The sequence below is a fragment of the Arachis hypogaea genome, chromosome 11 (assembly GCF_003086295.3).
Source record: "Arachis hypogaea cultivar Tifrunner chromosome 11, arahy.Tifrunner.gnm2.J5K5, whole genome shotgun sequence".
NCBI classification, from domain to species: domain Eukaryota; kingdom Viridiplantae; phylum Streptophyta; class Magnoliopsida; order Fabales; family Fabaceae; genus Arachis; species Arachis hypogaea.
The window spans coordinates 67,836,175-67,846,475 of record NC_092046.1 but is presented as its reverse complement, the minus strand read 5'-3'; the positions used below and the strand labels follow the sequence as shown (position 1 = coordinate 67,846,475).

Sequence of the window (10,301 nt, the reverse complement as noted above, 5' to 3'; positions counted from 1 at the left end):
AGACTGATTGGATGAAGATAGCAGGAAAGCAGAGGTTCAGATGAACGAAAAGCATCTCCATTCGCTTATCTGAAATTCCTACCAATGATTTACATAAGTACCTCTATCCCTATTCTATTATTTATTATTCGAGAACATCATTATCAATTTATATCTGCCTAACTGAGATTTGCAAGGTGACCATAGCTTGCTTCATACCAACAATCTCCGTGGGATTCGACCCTTACTCACGTAAGGTATTACTTGGACGACCCAGTGCACTTGCTGGTTAGTTGTATCGAAGTTGTGACAAATTATGAGTGTGTAATCACGATTACGCGCACCAAGTTGCTCACGTTGTCAGGGATTGTTCGAGCCTGGACATCACAATTTTGTGCACCAAGCTTCTTGCTATTGTTTTTGCTCTGGATAAATTCCGAGCCTATTTACTTGGTACGAAGGTAGTAGTGTACTCAGACCACGCAGCTCTAAAGTATCTACTAGCTAAAAAGGAGTCCAAACCAAGGCTTATATGTTGGATACTGCTATTACAAGAATTTGATTTAGAAATTAAGGATAGGAGTGGTAACCAGAATTTGGTGGCAGACCATGTGAGTCGCCTTGAGCACATTACAGATGACCCCACTCCTTTTAGCTGATAATTTCCCATTTGATAACCTGCAAGCAGTATCCGAGGTAGTCCCTTGGTATGCACCTGTAGCTAATTATCTAGTTAGCCGCACCTTTCCTCCAAACTTTTCTAAGCATCAAAGAGACAAGATGAAAAGCGAGTCTAAATATTATATATGGGATGACCCATATTTATGGAGATGTGGCGTTGACCAGGTAATTAGACGGTGTGTGCCTCAATCAGAATTCCAGTCCATCTTAGAGGCCTGTCACTCATCTGAGAGTGGAGGACATTTTGGCCCTCAAAGAACAGCTAGAAAAATCTTAGACTGTGGATTCTGGTGGCCTACACTTTTTAGAGACGCTGCTGAGTTTTGTAAATCTTGTTTCCCATGCCAAAAATTTGGTAATATATCCAAGAGGGATGAGATGCCTCAACAAATTATGCTTTTCTGTGAAATTTTTTATGTTTGGGACATTAACTTCATGGGTCTATTTCCAAATTCTAATGGTTATTTTTATATATTGTTAGCTGTGGATTACGTTTCCAAATAGGTGGAAGCAATTCCTACCCGCACTGATGATGCTAACACTATTGTTTCCTTTGTGAGAAACCACATTATTTGTCGCTTTGGATCACCACGAGCAATCGTGAGCGATCAAGGCACCCATTTTTGTAACAGGAGACTAAAAGGATTAATGAAGAAGCATGGAATAATTCATAAGGTTGCAACAGCCTACCATCCTCAGACTAATGGGCAGGCCGAGGTGTCAAACAGAGAGATAAAGCGTATCTTGCAGAAGATAGTCAAACCTCATAGAAGAGACTGGAGCACCAGGCTACAAGATGCACTTTGGGCGTACAGAACCGCATACAAGACACCCATTGGGATGAGTCCTTTTCGCTTAGTTTATGGAAAAGCTTGTCATCTCCCTGTTGAAATAGAGCACAAAGCCTTTTGGGCAGTAAAGGAGTGCAACATGGGAATTGAGAAAGCCGGAGCTGAAAGAAAGTTGCAACTGCAAGAACTGGAAAGCCTTCGCCTAGAAGCTTATGAGAACTCAAGACTATACAAGGAGAAGATGAAGGCTGTACATGATCAGCACATCAAGAGAAAAGAGTTCCAACCTGGGGATTTAGTCCTCCTTTACAAATCTCGACTGAGGCTCATGCCAGGCAAGTTGAGATCAAGATGGGAAGGTCTATACAGAGTAGAGAAGGCCGAACCATACGGAGTTTATCACCTAAGCCATCCTTCAAGCTCTGAACTTATCAAAGTTAATGGACATCGTTTGAAGCTATACCATGGAGAGAGGATGCAAAAAAACAAGGAGCTTGAGATCTTCCTCTTGGAAGATCCCCACATAGCCGAAGACTGAGCTAGTGGAGCGTCCAACTTACGGACGTTAAAGCAAAGTGCTAGGTGGGAGACAACCCACCATGGTATGATCGTTTTTTTTTCTTTATTTTTAGTTTTCCTATTCCATAACTCTTCTCTTTATTAGTACATTTCGTGCATCTGCATTTACATACTTTTATTTAAAAAAAAATTCACGCGACGCGACCGCATCATTGACGCGTCCGCGTCGCAAGGAGATGGGAGAAAATAATAAACGAACAGAGAGTCACGCAGGAGTGTGGCTGGAGGCGTGCCAGTGGCACAAATCGCCTCACGCGACCGCGTCGCTGACGCGTCCGCGTCACATGGGAACATTGGCCTCCCACGCGGCCGCGTGCCCTGGAATTCGACGTGAAAAGGGTGCACGACCGAAAGTTGTGCTAGAGTGGTGCTGGATTGGTGCTGAACGCACAATCCTTCCCACGCGGCCACGTGACCGACGCGACCGCATCATATCCTTCTCATGACCACTCACGCGATCGTGTCACCCAATATTTGGCAATTAATGATTTTGAACAGAGAGTTGTGCGAGTGCAAGGCTGCCCTCGCGCTAGTGGCATAAAACGGGTCACGCGACTGCGTGACCGACGCGACCGCGTCAATCAGTATCAGCGCAAGCCGCGCGACCGTGTGCCCCACGCGACCGCGTCGATTGCGCCGCACAGCTTCCCTAATTTACCAACTATCTTATCTTTTTCTCCCCAAATCCTATTTTCTCTTTTCCCTCCTTATTCCTTATTTCTTCCTTCTTCCTTCTTCCTTCTTTCTCACTTTCTACTCTCTCTCTCTCTCACCCCCATTAACAAGGTTTTTCTTTTTCTTCTTTCCTCCTTACTTTTCTATTCTTCTTCTTATTTTTATATGTTATCTTCTTTTTCTTTTCTTTTTACTTTCATTATTCATTTTTTTTTCTTTTTTTTCCTTTTTACTTGGTGTTAGAAATTTATTTGAGTCATTATTTCTCATTATATGCTTGTTGATTGTTATAAATTTGTTTGGAAATTATATATTACTTTTCCAAGGGTTGCTTGCATGTTCAATTTAATACTTTCTATACCTTAATTTTCATGCATGCTATGTGTTTGTGAAAAAGCCTCTATGGCATTATGCATTCTTCTACGTTATTCTACTATTCAATGCTTGCTTTTCACAAAACCCTTTTTATATTTTATTACTTGAATATAATTGTTATTACAAACAAATTGTTAGTTTGAAAGACTTGGTAATCTAACTTGGACATTGAATGTTTGATCTATGCTACTCATGCCTTTGCCAGCATGCCAATAAACCCCTTGCATTTAATTGTCCTCATATGCACTTGCTATATTTCCATTGATGACCTTTTCACATGTAGTCATGACCATGTGTTAACGACATCCTCTTTACCGTGCATTGATTATCACGTATCCAACCCTCCTCCTTACTATATCTCTTTGAACTTAATTTACTTTCCCTTTCCTTTTTCAGGATGGCCACCAAGAAAGGAAAAGAGAAAGCTACTCCCAAACCACCAGCAAGAAGAGGAACAAAGAGAGCATTAGTGGCAGAACCCTCTTCCACTGCAGTAAAGCCCTCAACAAAGAAAATTAAGAGGATTATAAAGGTTGATGAAAAGGAGAGAGCCTTCCCAGCAAAGGACACTGCGCAATTTCCCAATCGCTACTGTGAGCAGATGTTCCCCATCCTGGCAGAAAGAAGCTACAACAACGAATACCTTCTTATCCTCCCGCCCAATATTTCTACCTTTGTTGAGCCGCAAATCGCACAAAGACAATGGAGTTTCCTACAGAGACAGCCGAGGCAGGTCAATCTTTCTTGCATAGTCGAGTTCTATTCCAACTTCCACCTGCCAACCCTGCAGTCTGTCTTTGTCCGTCAGAAGCAAGTCCCCATTACAGAAGAGGCCATTCAAAAAGCTCTAGGTCTTCCCCCTATTCTAGAAGGTTTGGACGCCTTTCAAGAAGCCGCACTCAAGCGCCAGATGTACCAATTTAACTGGGACGCTGTTCTCAGAGTTATCGCACTACCTGGCAGCCGTTGGATCTACGGATACCATCGTACCCGCCCTAAGGGAATATCGGCTTCAATACTTACCTTGGAGGCTCGCGTATGGACACAGATCATGTCCCATTACGTCTTTCTGAGCACTCACGAGTCCTCCTTCACTGCGGACATGGCTGTTCTACTATGGTGCATCCTTACAGACCAACCTCTGAATCTACCAAGACATATCTGGAATGCCATGGGACACGTACAAATTGCGGGCAACTTACCTTTTCCCGCCCTGGTCTCAGATCTTGTCTCAGCAGCCGGAGTCTCCTACAGAGCTAGGGACACCAAAGCCATGCTTCCACGGGATGATCAATACATCCCTAACGGGAAATATATCAGACCTCCAGCAACCGCCACAAGCCATCAGACTGAACCGGTTGAAGATATTCCTTCTTCAACACCACAAGCACCTACAACAGACCAAATGCTCCATCAGATACTCGAAAGGTTGGATCGGCAGGAACACAAAGCTAAGATGAGAGAGCGCCGTAACAAGCGCCGATTCACATACCTCAAGGAGCTGATTATGAAAAAATTCAAGGACTCAGACACCCCGGACTCCACGTCCTTTACCAGCACAGGAAGCCATGATGGCCCAGACTGTGGAGATACTGCTACCAGCCCACCTTTATTTCTGACAGATGGCACCGAGGATGGTGCAAAGCCTTAAGTGTGGGGAGGTCGGTCAGTACCTGACTTCCGGAGGTAATTTCTCTTCCCTAAACACCAATAAATTAGGATATTTAGTTAGTTTTTCTTTTGCAGAATAGGATAAATTACATAATAATAGATTAGTTGTATGCATGTTCTACTTGATTGAAAAGACAATAAGTTTCTTCTAAGACTCTATTTTTGGAACAAAATTTCACTAATTTTAATTAAAACTTTTATGTTAAATTTGCTTGAAGTTGTATTTGGAACATGATTTTTAAGCTAAAAGAACATACAACTTGTGAGATTTGAGCCTTTATGCATGGTTACATTATTTAACCATAATTATTTTATTCTTGTGTTTACTTCTCTATAATTGTAATCTATATTTTGTTTCATCTTATATGTCCAATGTTTATTATATTTATATGTTTGCATATGAATGAGGCCATTATTTGTTTAGCTCACTTATCCAAATTAAGCATACCCTTTCAATTACCTTTGTTAGCCACTTTGAGCCTTTAAATCCCATTTGTTCTATATTTTACCATATTACTAGCCTTAAGCGGAAAAACAATTATATACCCCAAACTGAATCTTTGGTTAGCTTAAGATAGAATTGTGTGTGATAATCAAGTATGGGAAATTGTGGGAACAAAAGATAATAAGGGAATGTGTCATGATAATATAATGAAAATTTGGATACTTACTCATGTGAAACTATAAGAATTAAAAATCTATGTGCATTGATAAGCTATGTTTATTTTTATGCTTATATTGAAAAAAAATATTCAATAAATAAATAAGGGGACAAAATTACCCCAATGTTAAGTTAAGAATTCAAAGATCAATGCATGTATGATAAAATTAAAATAAAAAGTTGATACATGAGTATGGAATGTGAAAAGAATTCCTGGGTAGCTAGGTATGAATTCTAAAGTTATATAGAATATATATATATATAGGTTATGTTAAAGCTTGGGTTAATTAAAGATTCAGTCTATAAGCTCACTTAGCCATATATGTATCATTACCATTACCTTGGCCCCATTACAACCTAGAAAAGACCTCATGATGTTTGCATTGATATATTAATTGTTGTTGATTGGTTAGGAGAAGAACAAAAATTTGAGAGCATGATTAGAGAAGGATAGAGTGATTACCCTATACACTAGAGAGACTAGAGTATACATACATCACCAGTGAGGGTTTAATGCTTGAAATTTTATGTTCCCTACTTTCATGAGCTATCTTCTTGCATTTTTATTTGTCCTTGCTGTATGAGAATTGAATTAGTGGAATTTTCTTTGTAATTGTTTTGAAGAGCCTATTTACTTTTGATCAAGTGGACAAGAATCATATAGTTGCATTTACATATATAGGTTGCATTGCATTGCATTGCATGAGTTTTTACATGTTCCTACTCATTTGTTTTATCTCCTTCAACTAAGCATGAGGACATGCTAATGTTTAAGTGTGGGGAGGTTGATAAACCACTATTTTATGGTTTATCTTGTACTCAATTGAGTGGTTTTTATCAACTCTTTACCCACTTATTCATACTATTCACATGTTTTACATTTTCCTTCCTGATTTTGTGCTATGATTGAAAACATGCTTCTTTGATCTTATATTTGCTTATTATTAATCCTCTCTTATTACCATTAGATGCCTTGATATGTTTGTTAAGTGTTTTCAGAGATTATAGGGCAGGAATGGCTTGGAGGATGGAAAGGAAGCATGCAAAAGTGGAACGAATACAAGAAGTTGAAGAAGTTGTTAAGCTGCCAGCCTGACCTCTTCGCACTCAAACGGTCATAACTTGAGCTACAGAGGTCCAAATGAGATGGTTTCAGTTGCGTTGGAAAGCTAACATCCAGGGTTCACAACGATATATAATTTACCATAGCTGCCCCGAATTTAGGCGACGCGAACACGTGAATGACGCGCCCGCATCGCATCTGCGAATTGCATCCCGCACGAACTCGTGGACAACGCCTCCGCGTCACTTTCCCGCGACCTGAATGTAACAGAAATCACTGGGAGCGATTTTTGGGCTGTTTTTGACCCAGTTTTTGGCCTGAAAAAGCATATTAGAGCCAGAGGACATGAAGAAACCAAAACAACATTCATTCTACTCAGTTTTAGTTTTTTAGATCTAGTTTTACTCCTCCTCTAGGTTTTCTCTCTACACATTCATAGTTCTTAGGATTTTATTTTCTATTGCTTGTTGCATTGGGATATTGAGAAGAGTTATTACCTCATCAACACTTCGTCATTCTAGTTCGTTTTCTTTACTTGGCTTTACTCTTCCATGTCCTTTAATTTACTCAATTTTACTATTGGATTATTTTAGAATTTATTAATACAAGAGTTACTTTTATTTCTAATTGATTCCTTTGAGTTTTATTTATCATGTCTTTCTTTAATTCTCTTTTCTATGTTATGAATTCCACATTCACAATGAGCGAGTAGTTCCCTAACTTGATGGGGAGTTGATTGAAAGGAACCCTTGAGTTGGAATGCTCAAAGGAGAAATTGTAATTGAGTTTATTGTTGGATTGCTCTCTAGTCACTAATGCCAGTCCTTCCAAGTAAACAGATTGGGACTTGTGAATAGAAACAGCATTCCAACTTGTTTGACTTTCCCTTACCTAGTAAGGGATAACTAAATAGAACAACCTTCAATTATCAATTAATCTTGAGAGTACTGCAACAAGAATAGGGCTTCCAACTAATATACTCCCAGTCAAGGCTTTTATTTAAATTACTTAATTTCTCCAATTTAATTTCCTGTTTATTCAACTCAAACTCTTTTTTGAAAACATCTGATTAATAAAATAGCACACCTTTCTGCAACTCGTTGGGAGACGACCTGGGATTCATACTCCCAGTATTTTAATTTTAATTTTTGTGACAACCCTTTTAAATTGATAAGCGGATTTCTGGTTGGTTAAGAACTATACTTGCAACGCATATCTTATAACAATTCTTAACTCGCCAATTTCCGCCACGTCATTCTCCTCTATACCATTCGATGTCGTGATCCGTGTGTTAAGTGTTTCGGGCTTTATAGGGCAGGAATGGCTTAGAAAATGGAGAGGAAGCTTGCAAAAATGGAAAGAACACAAGAAACTAAGGAGATGACCAGCGAACACCGACACGCGCGCATGGCTCACGCGAGCGCGTGGAATGGAGAAATTGCAGCGACGCGTGCGCGTGCCTGACGTGAACGCGTGGATTGGAGTCTGCACATATGACGCGAACACGTGGACGACGCGTACACGTGACAAGGAAAATCACTGAATGACGCGAACGCGTGAACGACACGTACGCCTGACCTGCGCAATCTGCAGAATTAACAGAAAACGCTGGGGTGATTTCGGGCCCCGTTTTGACCCAGTTTTCTGCCCAGAAACACAGAATAAAGCCAGGGAACATGCAGAGACTCAATACACAATTTTAGACGCATTGATATATTCTCATTAGGATAGTTTTAGATCTGAATCTAGAGTGAATTACTCTTCTTCTAGGTTCTCTTTACATTCCCAGTTTATTGCTTTTGCTTTTGGATATTGAAGAGTCATTACCTCCGTTGAAGATACTATTCTAGTTTGTTTCTTTACTTACTCTTTTATTTATTCCATATTTCTAATTCTTGTTTAAAGTAGTAAGTGGATTATTTTCATGGATTGTTAGTGAAAATGATTACTTTATCTTTAATTAATTTTCAAAGCTTTATTTTATTCAATTTATTATGTCTTCTTCTTATATTTTTATGAGCATTATATTCATGTCAATGGAGTAGACTCCATACTTGATATGGGGTTGATTAGGAGGAAACACTTGAGTTGGAAGGCTTAAGTGCTGTTTAAACTGGAAGTTGTTGCCAGTTCTGTATTTACTAACGCTAGACCTTCCCAAGGGAGAGGACTAGGATTTGTGAATAAGAGTTAGCTCAATCACTTGACTTTCCTTTATTTAGTTAGGGTTAACTAAGTGAAAATAACAACCTTTTTAATACTACACTTAAGAGATCCCAACAAGGATAGAACATCCAATTAATCATTCCCCCAGTCAAGGCTTTTTATCTAGAATATTAATAATCATTCTTAGTTTTTATTGCTTTAATTTACACTTATTTAATTTCTCATTATTCAACTCTCAAACTCTCGTGGAAATTCCAAATTAATAAAATAGCATCCTTTCTCGCAACTCGTTGGGAGATGACCTGAGACTCATACTTCCAGTATTTTTATTCTAAACTTTTTTGTGACAACCTTTCTAAATTGATGGGGCGGATTTTTGCTGGTTAAGAGCTATACTCGCAACGCTGTTCTATTATATTATAATCTCTTAATTGGTCTAACTTCCGCCGCTCGTCAGTTTTTGGCGCTGTTGCCGGGGAGTTATAATTGTGTGCTAAATTATTAATTAGTGTACATATTTTTATTTTATTTACATATTTTATTTTATTTTATTACCATGAGCTATATGTTTCTTTCATTGAATGACGCGTTCACTGCCTGATCCGAGCTTAGCTGCATTTGATCCAGAAATTGAAAGAACTATTTCACGTATTAGGCGAGCTCGACACAGGTTAGCCTCTGAGGGTGGTGAAGTGATTGTTATCAATTCACCAGTCTCATCTGAGGGCGAATTTGAACCGCCATCTGAGAGCGAAACAAGCTCCTTTACTACTGATTCAGTTGATTCATGTGCAGATAGCATGGCAGCACCTAGGAGGATTACTCTCTAGGAAGCTGGAGTCCCAGATTTTACACTGTAGCCGTATCAAGTGCATCATCCAACTCTGGCTGCAGATTTTGAGCTGAAGACTGCATTAATCAACTTGATGCCCAAGTTTCATGGCTTACCTGCTCAAGAGCCTATTAAGCACCTAAGGAATTTCCAGACAGCCTGTTCTATTGTTAGGCGTCATGGTGCGAATGAAACTTCTATTCTGTTAACCGCCTTCCCATTTTCTCTTGAGGGAAAGGCGAGGGAGTGGTACTACTCCCAACCTGAAGTGACTGTTACCAACTGGGATACACTCAGGAGAGAATTTTTGGAAAAATACTTTCCAGCTGAAGTTACAAACAGACTAAGGAAAGAGATCTCATGCATTGTTCAAGGTGAATCAGAAACTCTCTATGAGTACTAGGAGCGCTTTAAGAACCTTCTAGATGCATGCCCCCATCATATGATTGACAAGCTAGTGTTAATCAGCTATTTCACTCAAGACATGAAGCCTCGGGATAAAACTACACTAGATGGTGATAGTAATGGTTCTCTGAAAAAGTACAAGACCGCAGATGAAGCATGGCAACTGATTAGCAACTTAGCTGAGTCTACTAGAAATCACAGGCACAGGAGCAACCACTCAAAAGCTGTTGCAGAAGTTTCCTCCAGCACTAAAACTTCTGCTCTTACACAGAGTATATGTGAAATGACCAACCTACTGAAGCAAATGCAGTTGAACCAACAACAACAAGCTCAGCCTTCTCCACCACAACAAAGCCAGTAGTTAGTTCCACAAAGAGTATCCAGAATCTGTGCTGATTATAGTCATTATACTGATGAATGCCC

At 39.6% G+C, this 10,301-nt stretch overlaps 1 non-coding gene across 1 annotated transcript; it reads right to left on the bottom strand.

The window, feature by feature from the left end:
* Positions 1-9,813: 9,813 nt before the first annotated feature.
* LOC112724904 (small nucleolar RNA R71) lies at positions 9,814-9,921 on the bottom strand. The gene has a single exon (XR_003164044.1). It is a non-coding gene; the product is annotated as a small nucleolar RNA R71 (small nucleolar RNA).
* Between the last annotated feature and the right edge of the window lie 380 nt (positions 9,922-10,301).